General features: G+C 39.5%; 1 pseudogene; it reads right to left on the bottom strand.

Moving 5' to 3' along the window:
- Positions 1–345: 345 nt before the first annotated feature.
- Positions 346–465, bottom strand: LOC129904742 (5S ribosomal RNA; annotated as a pseudogene).
- Between the last annotated feature and the right edge of the window lie 15130 nt (positions 466–15595).

Raw genomic sequence — 15595 nt, 5'->3', positions numbered from 1 at the left:
GTCTCTATACTAGAGGCTTACCTCCTTCGGTCGAGGTCAGGGCTCTGCTATGGCTTTTGTCCTTAATACCGATTATATCTTAATAGTTCTGCCTCGAACCATCTTACACTTTTCTTTAATAGATTCTAAATATGGCAATCACATTGCTATTACTGACTTCCTTTTATCGAGTAATCATTTGACCTCGCTCTTAGTATGCCAATGTTCGTAAGCTGCACAACTATTCTTGTGCCATTTTCACGAGGTGCGTTATATTTCGGTCATAATCTTTTCTGCTCTTAACTTACTCTATTCTATATGTGTCATTGTACTAACACACCTTTATAATCTCTTTTTGTCATACTTGTTTCGTTCCCTTTCTCACTTCCCAGGGGGTCACCCATCCCAGTGCTACTCTCATCCAAGCACGCTTAACTTCAGAGTTTTGATGGAATCTGGTGCATTAGTGCGGGTATGATCGCGTCTACCCCTTATGGGGTTTCGTTTGAAGTTTAAGCGTTCCCATTTACATACGATAGCGTCAGTCGATTTTCTCTTACGCTTGTACTTCTCTTGTCCACTTCCCCCTTTTAGGGTGTACCCATGTCATCCTCCGTTTATTTTCAGCTATTCACACGTGAATGATTCTACTCCAACATATTTAACTTGCTGCACCATATCTACATGTTCTGTTAAATCTTCCATACGTTGGGTTGCCTTTATAGGAAACCCTAGCACAACCGTAGGGTGCTTTAGTATTCACAATGTGTCGTATAAAATCTCTTTTAATGGTTGATACTCGAGTAATACCCATAATGTAGCGGTACATTCAAAGCCACATTCCATTCATCCCAATCAGTAATTAGCGCAGCTCATAATTGGTTCATATTCTCCACTCGAGAGTACTTACACTTTGATAATTTGTGTTTCAACCTCCGTCATTAGACTAACCTTATTCCAGTGGACATCGATTATTCTTCTTATAATCTCGTAATACAATAGTTGTTCAGCAAATCGACATTCCCTCTCCTTGCAGGATCTCACTAATCATCAAGGTGGAGTCACGTATACACAATACTTTTTTATGCCTTCTGAACTTTCATTTTTTTGTCAGGTGCTTAAGGCTCACTTCTAATCCTGCTTAAAACCATCTCAACTTCGTTGTAGTAGTGGCCTTGTCTTAATACCTTTTCATCTTACTATACCTCCAGTTCGTAACTGTCTATTTCTCTCTTTGTTCGATACTCATACTTAATTAATCACATCTATCTTGAGTGCCTCTATTAGAACTTCTCTATTATTCCTTCAGCTCATTTCCATTTTTGGTTGGGCATAAGAAATTCCATATTACCCTTTATTTCCTTGCACTAGCTATCCTTTTCATCATCATATAACCTTTATTCGAAACTTTCATTATGGAACTTGATAAATCTTCCTTATTTGTTCCATAGCTTGCTTTTCCGTTCCACACCTATCTTTACCCTCCATTTACATGGACCACGTCATACCTTCTAGTTAATTCCTTACTACACTTTACTTATTCTCATAACGGTGTTTATTATATTCACCTGGTACCCTGTTCGTAATCAGTCCCATAGTATAACACCACTTGACTTTCTTCACGATTCTTACTATGGGTTACTTACCCTTCTTAGTTAGTCTTATCCTTAATGTCTCACAAGCTGTCTTATTACTACTTTATATCCGTCACAATTCTTTTCCCTTTGTACTCTTGTCTTAACCATACTGTTACTTCTTTTTACTATAACTCGTCATAGTTTATTCCTATGTATTAATTCAGTCGGTGCCTTAATACAGCATTCTATCCAGACTTATCAGTCTTCTCTGAACCATCTTCCTTAGATTATAAGTTTTTTCGAACTTCACTCTACTATACCCGTATTGACCTCCTAATTTCTATTGCAATCAATTCAGCAATTAACTTATTCCTCGAGGTCATCTATACTTGTAGGTTAGTCAAATCTCATTCTTATTATGGACCAGGCATACTACAATCCTGTATCTCATTCTCCTTTTACTCCTAGGAAACTTTGGGCAGAGTTTCCTCTGTATTTTTTACTATCTCAACACCTGCACGCAGAAAATACCAACAATCCCTCATAGGGCACACATATATATATTTTCGTATCGTATCATATCGCAGTTACCAAGGGCACACATAAATATTCATATCATCTCATATCGCAGCCACACAGAGTGCCCACATTAGCAGTATGAACATGGACTTACCTCGTATGTCCCCTCGAACTACACCTGTTGCACTTTCTTGTATAATTTTCCTTTCATTTTCCAACTTTATATATCAATTGTATTGCAACACCTTACCTGACATAAGTCCTTCGTGCCTTTGCTTACCTGCGTGCTTCGTAACATCTAATATTGTCAGTTACTTTCTTCTATTGGTGTTGTCCTCCTGCTAAAATCGCAGGTTAGTATGAGGAATTTCATTTCCTATGGCTCGGCTCTATCGTACGATCTTAGATATGAAAGAAAGTAACATCCTAAATGTCCTGTAGCCTCCTGTCTATAGATGTGGTGCACAACACACCGATAAACAAGACTCTACTAGACACGGTCTGTAGACATTCCAAGGATGAACTGCTCTGATAACACTTCTGTCATACTGAACTATAAACAAGGTGATACTACTCGCAAAAACCCCAATGAGTTAAAACTTTTTCGTGCATGTGTGGCCTCTTTCACTCGTTTCATAGCATATAAGGGCATGCAAACCGACAAGGCTGCTATAACAAAAAAAAACATTCACAACATGCAGTATAAGCATAATCGAAACGAACTCACAAACAACACACATCTATATGTCTACAGACCTCTAGGAATAGTAACAGCAACATATGGCGGGACAGGGCCCCCGCCGTACCCCTGAATGTATAAATATATACATTAAGTGACCAGTATCAAAAATTAGGCTCCAGAATAGTGAAGCACTTCCGACATAGCTGAGAGGAACTCCTAAGCTGACGGATCTCCAGAATGAACATCTGTACTTGCGGGCATGAAACGCAGCCCCTTGGAGTACGGGGGGTCAATATGATATATATACTGAGTATATATAGCATAACAATACATAATTGAGACCAAAACTGAAATAGGGATGCAGGGGAAACATATAACAACTTAACGAATTACTGTACCTGCACCTTAGGACACGTAAATCATACACCTTATCATATGTTGTGCCCAACTCTCTAGTGAACTCGGTGTCATAATCATTTCCTCATATTCACATGTCATCATATCATCATGCATTTCATTTCATCATATCATCGTATACGGTATCATATCATCGTATACGGTATAATCTTATCATGTACGTCATCATATTACATCTGGTTCACTACGGGGCTCGAGGTCACAAATGTAACACCCTAATCTCATATGCATGCCTACATAAAGTATTCGAACTCTTTAGTGAGGGACTCGGTGAATGGAGTGGTGTACGTCTATAGCATACCATCATAATATACATACTGTACTCGGCCCTTGAAGGAGGGACTCAGTGTTCCTTCCTTATTTTGCCACATATACTATCATATTACAGCCGTCCGGGGATTCGGTGAATAATCATATCGTCATAACATATAACATATATCACACCTCATGTACGGCATCGTCTCCTCGTACATGGAACTATACACATCCAACCTAGGATGCGGTGAAAGAAGTAGTAAAGCTACGCCCGACATAATATCTGGCCATCTTGGGATGTGAAGAAAGAAGGGTTACAGCATGCATGAGTAGAGTAATGAGAAACTATATGCAACTAAGTCACCCTCTGAGACTCAATGAAACACTCAAGTGAACCGTCACCTGACAACCAGGATGGTACTTATACGAAGTGCCCCTTTAGATGTCATTAGGGGTTACATCAATTGGGGCATCAGGAATCACAGATATGCACCAAGACAATGCTACATAGCTTATGTAATTAGAAACATGGTTTATGCAATCAGAGGCATGGTTATGCAATTAGAGACACAGTTATGCAATCAGAGACATTGATCGTTTCAGAGCCTTCAAGAAAAAGAGCTTCTATCTCCACTTACTATTCACTATATAGCAGGCTCGAGAATAATAGTTTGACTACTTTCATACTTTTAATGGCTAGAAGTGACTACAAGTCACGAATTATACTCAGAGCTCATAATTGGAATTTTCTCTAAACCTATATCATATATCATTTCACTTAAAATTAAGTCATTCCAAAGGAAAGAAGATATAGGCTATACATGTACTAGTTTTCATCATATAGAAGACTTAAAGGCAATGACTCAGTTATTGCAAGAGTTCTAATATCAAGAAGTAAACGAGAGTCTCGACTCATCCTCAGGGTTTTACGAATGGATGGAATCCCAAATGTCATATACATATCATTTATAGCTTACATCTAAGACATGCCAAAAGAAAAGAAAAATAGCTCTACATACTTATTCCAAAAATATGTCAAAAGAAAGCTTCACATACCTTGTCTGAATTACTCCTTATCCTGTTTGCCTCGCCATCCTTTGAACCTATTCAACATGAAATTAATATGAATATCAACCCCTTTTACTTTCCAGCACCCTAGGTTACACCTTAGTATTAATGGAATCTATTTCCTTAGTCGTTTCCCCGACTAGTTCTGTTATTCGCTAAGGCATTGATGAAAATTGGGCAGCACCTCCTCTATAATGTGCCCTATCCAAATTTCCAATTAGGTCCCTAAGACCTACATCCAACCAACAACAACAATCCTGCAGCAATTCACACCAACAATATACAACATAAACTCCAAACGACTTATTCAAAAATACGATATCACAATAGGGCGTCTAGCCTTTATTTTGTAACGCTTTTAACTATACGAAACGAGGGGTCTTGTGGCTTCAACCAGCAGCACCCTAACCCACATTAGAACATATTTAGGCCCTGAAACAACACATCACACCCCTGCAGCATCAAGTCACAAGAACAACGCCTTACTTCGATGACAATTCAGCTATAATGACTACAATTTGGATTGTCTTCAACGCCAAGCATTTCTATACTGTTTTCACATTTCCAGCTACACACAAGGTGTATAATACACTCCATAAAAACACCATAAAGTCCAAATTGAAAGGAGAAACCTTACCTTACCTGAATTTAGCCAAAATTGTCAAAGCGCAACTCGGAACTTCTCCAAACGCGCTGAAATTGAACGGGCTGTTTGTGTAACTTCTTCGCTGCACCAAATTGAAATTTGATGTTATTAAACACCATTATACAACTTAGGGACACTTTAAATAATTAATTCACGGAATGAAACCCGTAATCTTACCCCAAAAGGGCCAAACCCGTAGCCCTCCTTCCTTGCCCCTTTAACATTTTTCTCTTCTTTTTCTTCCAAACTTCCAATTGTAAAGCTAAAGTTTTTGTTACATAAACATCATAAAATGGATATATACATATCCACGTACTTACGGAACATCGTAGATAATTAATTCACGGAAGAAAAGTGAAGAACTTACCTTAATTCTTCTTGAACCATGGCTGTCGTAGTTCTCTCTTCCTCTCACGTTTTCTCTCTATGTTTGGCTGATATTTTTGGACTCCAAATGACTTAAGAGTCATTAATACATATATATATGGTTCCATAGGAAGTGACACATGTCATCCCCTAAGGGTGACACGTGTTAAGCCCTTATTGGACCACGGATCCACCCTTAGCCTCTAAGGATGCCACGTGTCCTTGGTGGGGCACACCCTCAAGTAGGTGGGTCACCTACTTGACCCCAAGCAGGTGGGTCACCTGATGCGACATTTCGCTTCCCTAGGCTACCACGTGGCACCTTCTTTTGCTGCCACATGTCGCCTTCTCCTCTCCCTCGTGGGTTCGTAATCTCGTCTTGTCTTAAGTGCCGATGTAATCCTCACTACGTAAGCTTGATTTATCCTTAAGCAACTTAAGTGTATAATACTCTTAACTTAGTGGCTTACGTAGGTAAATCGAGTCCTACGACTCATTTCTCAGCCTCCAACTCTTTCCGGATTCTTATGACTCTATTTCCAACCTTCCTTCGCACGAGGTATCACAATATTCTTTCCTTAGAGTTGTTTGGTGTGTGTGGACAGTAAGGGTCTCATGGCTACTTTCAATACAATTAGGGACACGTTTCAAGGTTCAAAAGTGTGGGGTATAACATCTTCAGCTTCTCCGGTCATCCTCTTTTTGGTTTTGGTTTTGCCACAATACCTTGACGGAAGGCACGTCGTTAGTCTACAATCTTCTAGTTTGCCGATGTAAGATGGCGATAGGTTGTTCCTCACAAGATTCCTTTTCCTGGACATCATCTATAGAATATACCCTAGGTGACTCGTCAGTACCCTTGCGAAGCATTCCTATCTGATGGACTGGGCGCATAGTTTCCAAATAAGGTGGTAAGCTCAACTTACCAGCCATGTTGCCCATCTTATGAGCAACTTGATATAATCTAACATATTCTGGGTTAAGTTTCCCTTTCTAGGTGACCCTGCTATGAACATCCAATCATCAGTTTGAACTCTGTATGTCAATGTCGATTATCTATATATCATTCCTGCCGATTTTGGGCTTTTAGTCAATAGCTTGCTTAATCATGTCGGGGCCTTTTTAGCTTAGTCTTTCTAACATCTACCCATCCAATAGGGGACTTACACGTCTTACTCTACTAGTCTTGTACGAAGTTATTGGGATACCAGAGTGGTAGCTATTATGGTAGTTGAACTCAATAAGTGGTGGACAATCATCTCAGTTACTCTTAAAGCCAACCATATAATAGTATGCTCAGTCAATTCAGTAGCTCAAGGGAAAATGTGGTCAATAGCTTGCTTAATCATAATTGAAGTCCTTTTATCTAAGATATTAGCTGGGGAAACCTTTCGGAACCTTACTATCTTCATGTTCTATAATTCCACCTAGTTTCAGTTGCATAGGTGCTTATGCTTGAAAGCCAATGGGATGATTCGTTATCCTCGTATAGTCCTTCTCGACTCTTTTTAGAACTGTAATTGGCATTCTATCTTTTGGGTCCTTCTTCTCCTCTTTCTTTCCACTCTTTAGGGTTGGTTACCGAAATATGCTACAGTCCCCTCATGTAATAGCTCTTATAGTCATTTTGTGCTTTGTCTAACATGATCTGGTATAGTTATGATGGAATTTTGGCGTATATACTCGGCATCCTATAGTAACCAGCTAGTTCTGCCAGTTTTGTTTAAACTCTTTCACCCCTTTCCTTAGCCCCACTTGTAACCCTCTAGACAAATTATCCTGTTTCATTTTGTTCCTTACAAGATAACGAGAGGGTATAAGAAGTATTCTAGCGTTACATCACTAGTTCTCATGTTTTACCCTGCTCTTTTCTCCCTTATCCTATACTTGATGTCAGGGTAGATATTTGGTCCACTCGTGGCTATGTCTTACTCCACCCATAGCACAAATTCCATCTCGGTAATTTGTCTTAATCTATTTTTGTATCTCTCGATAGTTAATTACAACTTGAGCTCCCTTGCCTAGGACAATAGCTGTGGGGACTCCGTAAAGTCCTACCACTCTTTTAATCTACAATTTTACACCTTCTCGGCGGAGTAGGTAACCTTTGATCGAAGGAGCAGGGACTAACATCGTTAATCCACAAGTAACATTCCCTCCAGATTCATCTGGCGCTGGAGTGCGAAATGAGTCTTGTAGTCCTGGTCATATTGTGAAATTTTGGACCTTGGGCATTGCTTCCTGTCATTCATAAATTACATCAGCTGGTACCCTTACCTTTTAGGTTCTGTTTTTTCGCCCTCAGAGTTGGCTACCAAGTGGTGTCGAAATTCCCTTGCCCACTGGCCCATATAGTTATTCTGCGGTTTTCCTCTCGTTAACTAGTTCTGTGTTGAAGAGTTGTGGCATTCGAGTGCATCGTCAGTTAGCAATTAGCTAATCCTTCTTGTCTTGCTTAAATCCTTTTTACAATCCTCTCAACGTAACGTATAGTATTCCAAGAACATATTCTCAAGTTGTTCCTCCACCGTTAGTTCCGATTCTTCCATCTTGCGTGATCATACTAGCACTAACACATTAAGTTCCATCAGAAATTCGAGGTTAAGCGTGCTGGGGTGAGAGTAATACTGGGATGGGTGACCTTCCTGGTAAGTCTTTGTGTCGCGTTTCATTGTAGTCCTTGCCATAATGTCCGGGGCACTCAACTTAACTACAGATTTACCTCAGTGTTGTCTCGCGAGTCCTTATGTTTTGCCTCGTCCTTTCCTCTATTATCTTGCAACTAGTATAGGGGTAGATCTTTAATTCCACTACGACCATATCCCTTTTTGGTCATTTTGGTTTAACTTCTCCTATTGTATTCCCCTCTTTCTATATGCACCCATTCATTAGGGTGGGCTACTGAGTAACGCTAAAGTTCATTCATATAGTGACCTTTGGAGCCACTTTGATTCTTGGCTATTATTAGCTGGCATAGCTTTAAAGGAATTTGACATATAAGCTCCTCTATCCTCTATTCACTTTGTGCTCTTCTCATTTTCTACCACATGAGGCTCTTTATTCCTTTGTCCTTGGTTATATATCTATCGCCACATCATTTGCGACCAACTCTATAGCCAACATTTTGGCTTTTTGGTCTAGCATGTTGTCAATATCCTTTGTAGTGTTTGTTGAGTTATTTGATATCTTTTCATGGTTACTCTCTTTTGTTTTTATACGCAGCCGCCTTCTAGTGTTATGTCATTTAGGGTCTCGTCACAAACTTCTTAACGCTGCCTTATATAGCATTTTGGCTTCCATCCAATTATTGATAGCTTCCGGGCCTTTCTAACTTGGCTCGGCAAGATATTGTGTGGATGTTTAGACATCCATCTCAAATATATTGCCATATCAATTGCCTCCTCCTACCTTTGCCATTTTCTCATTAAAACTTCTCCCCTTTAGAGAGTACTCGTACTTTCATCTGTTTGTACCTTGCTCTATGTCTCTTTGTCCAGTCTCAATTTCACCCAATCTCTTCCTCCAATCTACTTGGTACTGCATCATGTCTCCGTTTATTTGCATATTTTATAATCGGACTATTCGCGTACGGAGCCGTGGCTAAATTACGAAGTGACGAGAACCTTTCCATATTTAATGTGATGTCCTGTCTACTAATCGGTACTTGAATAATGTGACCCAAGGAACAACTCATCCAAGGCCACCTTCTACTTTTCCTTTTCCCAGAATTACTTCGCACCAGTAGTCGTTCCAATTCCAATTAGGCAGTGCTAGTATTCCGAAAATAACTATTTAAGGTTTTCTTGAAGTAGTAGCTTTATCACAACCTATATCCTTTGCTTCTTGGGGCGAATAGAAGTTGTGCCATTTGTTCCTTAAGTTTTCCATCCTCGTCCCTTAAGGGTTCCACTATTTTTGGGGCGACGTTGTGTACACCCGTCATCATTTTTTTTGTATCTTAAGCCCTATGCTCTTACTGCGTTCTCAACGTAGGCCTTTAACTTAGTCAATGCGTACTAAGTGCATCTTACTAGTGGTTCCATTTTCTCCCTACATACTCGTATCACAATGTTCAATTCATACTTACATATCCCCCTTTTAATTCGTATTCGTGTTCAGTTCCTGACATCTCTTTGAGGTGCTTCTGTTAGAAGTTCTTTCCCCAATTAGTTAGTGGAGAACTATAAACTGTTATCATAAATCATTTTCCAACCATTGTTGGAAGAAATCAGAACCTCTTAAACATCACAGTACTTTTTTTAATACTTGACCTACCTGGTCGCCTTCTGAGTTTTATCCTCGAGTTATGAACAAATCATCTAATTTACAATTAGGAGTTGAGGGCTTGGTATTTTTTTCAAAAAGAGTGAAACTCATTCGCGAGACATCTTATTCTTCATCCTAAGCCCTCTTTTTATATTCCTACAAAACAAATACGGCTGGAGATACCGTAGTCTGAACTTTACTACTTAAATAAGCTTTTGTTCCTCCGAGATAAAATTCTTCAAGTGAAAAGGGTACCCCTTATCGACGACCTGAAGGGTACCTCTTACAACTTTAGTTAAATATGGTTGGGGTACTTGGTATCAATTTTCCAGACATCTCAAAAATCTATGTTCCATTCCCTTTTCCTTATTCTGGGAAATTTCGGCAGAGTTTCCTCTATACTTCTTACTATCCCACAACCTACACGCAGAAAATACCAACAATGCCTCACAGGGCCAACACACACATATATATATATATATATATATATATATATATATATATATATATATATATTCAGGTCATATCATAGCCGCACAAGGTTGTTAATATCATCTCATATCGCAGCCACATAGGGCTTTCAATATCAATAATAATATAAAAATACTGGACTTACCTCATACGTCAAACTTCAAACTGCATTTGTTGCACTTCCTGTCTTCTTTCCTTTCAGGTCTCGACTTTACATTCCAATATTACTTCCATACCTTACTCAAACAGATAGATATCTTTCATGCATTTACTTTACTTACCTGCATGCTTCGTGACGTCCCATGTTGTCAATTACTTTCTTCGGTTGATGTCGTCCTTCTGTTAAGATCCAAGGTTAGTATAAGGAATTTTCCTATGACTCGGATCTATAGCACGATCTCAGATGTATAAGAAAGCTAACACCCTAAATATCCTATAGCTTCCTGTTTATAGATGTGGTGCGCAACACATCGATAAACAAGACTCTATTAGACACGGTCTGCAGACACTCCCAGGACAAACTGCTCTGATACCACTTCTGTCACGATCCAACCCCGTAGGTCGTGATTGGGGTCCGAACTGGACCCCCTGTACAAATATCTATTAGCTATGGTCACATTAAATCGTAAATAAGACAATATCATGTAACAGAGCCCAACTAGGCGATAACATTTTCATAAACTTGTAGCCATTTTCATTTGTATCACAACATGACAGGGCAAGCAAGCCGACAAGGCTGCCATAACATAATTACCTATATCATATATCAGGTAGACCCAGCTGAATCAAATTGACATATACAACCCACATATACATGTCTGTAGACCTCTAAAAATATAAATGACAACATATGGAGGAACAGGGCCCCCACCGTACCCCCGAATGGACAAAACAATGTTATACATCAGTGGACAGTATCAAAAACTAGGCCCTGATATAATGGAGCCTCTTCCAACTGAGATGCATGGAATCCTAAGCTGACGGACTCCAAAAACTTATATCTGTACCTACGAGCATGAACGCAGCCCCCCGAGAAAGAGGGTCAGTATAATATATGTACTGAGTATGTAAAACGTAACATTGTACAACTAGAGGTATATCCAAAATAGAGAAGCAGGGGAACGAATTATCAAATCAGAAACACGTACCAGTACTCTGTGAATCACTTGCATGCTCAAATTTTCAATATAGTCGGCCCCATCAGGGGTCCGGTGAATCATATATGTAGTATCAGTATCAGGCCTCGTGCCATCACCACCTTATTACAACACATCATCATAGTATCAGTATCAGGCCCCAGGCCATCGTCACCTTATTACAACACATCAGATATATATATATACGGATGCCAGCCCTCTAGCAAGGGACTCGGTGAACAATGCAGTGAATTGCACGAATCTGATGACCGGCCTGGGACTCGGAGAAGAAGTGTTACAGTATATACGAGTAAAGTAGTAAGAAACAAAACACAGTTTAAATCATTATCTGAGACTCAATGAAGTCATCAAATGAACCATCACCTGGGGATCAGGGGAGAAGGTATCTGACGTATACTTTCTAACTGTCACTAAGGACTATGTAAAAAGGAGTTTTTGGAAATCTTAGACATATACCAATGTGAAATATCTTAGAGCAGTCCGAGCATTGGTTATCTCATAGCCTTTCTTTTTTACAAATAAGAGCTTAGTCGAATCAATTGTTATACAGTCATATAGAAGACTCGAAGATAGCAGCTTACTACTTTAAAGTTTAATCATTCAAAAGTGAGTGAGTGTCCTAAATTCATATTCAGAACCTGGGAATGGAATTACCCCCAAAGCTCATATCATATCCTACTTACATCTAAGACATGCCAAAAGAGAAAGGATAGGCTTTACATACCTATACCAAAAACATACCAAGAGAAGCTTCACATACCTCTTATGGACTCCCCTTAATCATGTTCACGTTGTTGTCCTAGAAACCTATTTAACATGGAAGTAATGCAAGTATTAACAACCTTAGACTTTTCAGCAACTTAGACTATCCACGAGTATTCATAGTATTCATCCCTTCGCTCGCCTTCTCGACTAGTTCCTTAACTAGTTAAGGCGTTAATGAAAATTGGGCAGCACCTCCTCTATAATGTGCCCTATCTAAATTTCCAATTAGATCCCTAAACACTACAGCCAACCAACAACAAAAACCTGCAACATATGTTTACTCCATTCACACCAACAATATACAATATAAACTCCAAACGACTCGCTCAAAACTACGTTATCAAAATAGGGTTTCTAGTTTCCATTTTGCAAAACTTTTAACCGTATGAAGTGGGGGTCGTATGGCTGAAACCAAAAGCTCCCCCACCTCATTTAGAGCATATTTAGACCCTGCAACAACCAGCCACACCCTGCAGCAGCACCTCACAAGAACAACACTTTACTTTGACGACAACTCAACAATAGCGACTCAAATTTAGTTTATTCCGAACGTCAAGTGTTTCTATACCATTTTCACATTTCCAGCCTCCTATAGGGCGTGTAACACACTCCATAACAACATCATAAAGTCCAAATTAAAAGGAGAAACCTTACCTTATCCGAAATTGGCCAAAATTGTCAAATCGCAACTCAAAACTTCTTCAAATGCGCTGAAATTGAGCGGGCTGTTTGTATGACTTCCTCGCTGCCCCAAGCAGTAAATTTATGTTATTAGAACACTAAATTCATCGTAGTATACCTTAGATAATTGATTTACAGAGCAAAACTTGGAGGCGTACCTTGGCAGCCCCTAGGCCATAGCCCTCCTCTCTTCTCTCTCTCACGTTTCTGTCCAACTTTTCCAAGTGTACAGCTGAATAAATGACTTCTTAGTCATAATAATATACACATATATACGTATATACATCTCCACGTGCTTGAAGAACTACGTAGATAATTAATTCACGAAAGAAAAGTGAAAAACTTACCTTAATTTCTTAGAAACCATGGTTGCCCCTTTCTCTTCTTCTTCTCCACATTTTTCTCTCTATGCTTTGGACTGATTTTTGAGTTCTAAATGACTTAAGAGTCATTAACATACATATATATGGTCCCTTAGGAAGTGACACATGTCAGCCCTTAAGGGTGACACGTGTCAAGTCCTTATTGGGCCACAGATCCACCCTTAGCCTCCAAGGCTGCCACGTGTCCTTGGTGGGGCCCATACCCAAGTAGGTGGGTCACCTACTTGACCCCAAGCAGGTGGGTCACCTGCTGCCATGTGTCACTTCCCTAAGATGCCACGTGGCACCTCCTTTTGCTGCCACGTATCGCCTTCTTCTCTCCCCCGTGGGTTTGTAATCTCGACTTGTTTTAAGAGTCAATGTAATACGTACTATGTAAGCTTCATATATCCTTAAGTAGCTCAAGTGTATAAGACTATTAACTTAGTAGCTTACATAGGTAAATCGAGTCTGACGACTCACTTTTTTAGCCTCCAACTCTTTCCGGATTCTCACGACTCTATTTTCAACCTTTCCTATCACGAGGTATCACATTCTTCTTTCCTTTGAGTTGTTTAATGTGTGTGGATAGTAGGGGTCTCATGGCTACTTTCAAGAAGATTAGGGACACATTTCAAGGTTCAAAAGTGCGGGATGTAATAGTATATGTTAGTTTGATTTAGCTGGATCTACATGATATATGATATATGTTATTATGTTATGGCAGCCTTATCTGCTTGCGTGTCCTGTCATGTTGTGATACAAACGAAGAGGGCTACAGGTTTATGAAAATGTTATCGCCTAGTGGGGCTCTATTATATGATATTGTTTTATTTACAATTCCATTTGACCACATTGGATAGCTAGGTACGCGGGGGTCCAGGTCGGACCCCAGTCACGGCCTACGGGGTTGGGTCGTGACAGAAGTGGTATCAGAGCAGTTCGTCCTTGGATTGTCTGCAGATCGTGTCTAGTAGAGTCTTGGTTATCGATGTATTGTGTGCCACATCCATAAACAGGAAGCTATAGGACATTTAAGATGTTACTTTTTTTTCACATTTGAGATTGTGCTTTAGATCTGATTCATAGGAAAATTCCTTATACTAACCTTGGATCTTAACAGAAGGACGACACCAATAGAAGGAAGTAATTGATGACATGGAAAGTTACGAAGCATACAGGTAAGTAAAGTAAATCCACGGAAGATATCCGTCGGGTAAGGTAGTGAAGTACTATTGAAATGTAAAGTTGAAACCTGAAAGGAAAGCAGACAGGAAGTGCAATAGATGCAGTTTGAAGTTGGACATATGAGGTAAGTCCAGTATTTTTATATTATTATTGACGTTGAAAGCCCTGTGTGGCTGCGATATGAGATGACATTGAAAGCCCTGTGCGGCTGTGATATGATATGTATATATATATGTTGGCCCTGTGAGGCATTGTTGGTATTTTCTGCCTGCAGGTTTTGGGATAGTAAGAAGTGTAGGAGAAACTTTGCCAAAATTTTCCCAATACAAGAAGAAGGGAATAAAACATAGTTTATAACATATCTTGGAAATTGATACCGGGTACCTATAGGATGCTAAATTAAAGATGTAAAAGATACTATTCATGTCATCGATAAGGGATACCCGTTTTACTTGGGGAAATTTATTTCGAAGAAACAAAAGTTTGTCTTAGCAGTACAGTTCAGACCACAGTATCTCCAGATGTAACTATGTTGTAAAAAAAAAAGAGAAGCTCAGGTTGAAAGATAAGATGTCCAGTAATTGAGCTCCACTCATTTTTGAAAATACCAAACCCCCGACTCCTATTGTAAATTAGATGAGTTGTTCATAACTCGAGGATAAACTCGGAAGGGGACTAGGTAGGTCAAGTATTAACAGAAGTACTGTGATGTTTAAGAGATTTCGGTTTCTTCCAACAATGATTGGAAAATGGTTTACGATAACAGTTTATAGTTCTCCAATGACTAATTGGGGAAAGAGCTTCGAACAAAAGCACCTCAAAGAGATGTCAGGAACTGAACACGAATACGAATTAAAAGGGGGATATGTAAGTATGAATTGAACATTGTGATACGAGTATGTAGGGACAAAATGGAACCACTAGTAAGACGCACTTAGTACGCATTGACTAAGTTAAAGGCCTACGTTGAGAACGCAGTAAGAGCATGGGGCTTAAGATACAAAAACAATAATGACGGGTGTACATAACGTCGACCCAAAAATAGTGGAACCCTTAAGGGATGAGGATGGAAAACTTAAGGAACAAATGGCGCAACTTCTATTCGCCCCAAGAAGCAAAGGATATAGGTTGTGATAAAGCTACTACTTCAAGAAAACCTTAAATAGTTATCGTCGGAATACTAGCACTGCCTAATT

This window comes from Solanum dulcamara, chromosome 9 (genome assembly GCF_947179165.1).
Source record: "Solanum dulcamara chromosome 9, daSolDulc1.2, whole genome shotgun sequence".
Taxonomy (NCBI): domain Eukaryota; kingdom Viridiplantae; phylum Streptophyta; class Magnoliopsida; order Solanales; family Solanaceae; genus Solanum; species Solanum dulcamara.
The sequence above is the reverse complement of the archived record's forward strand: the minus strand, read 5'-3'. Positions and strand labels throughout refer to the sequence as shown.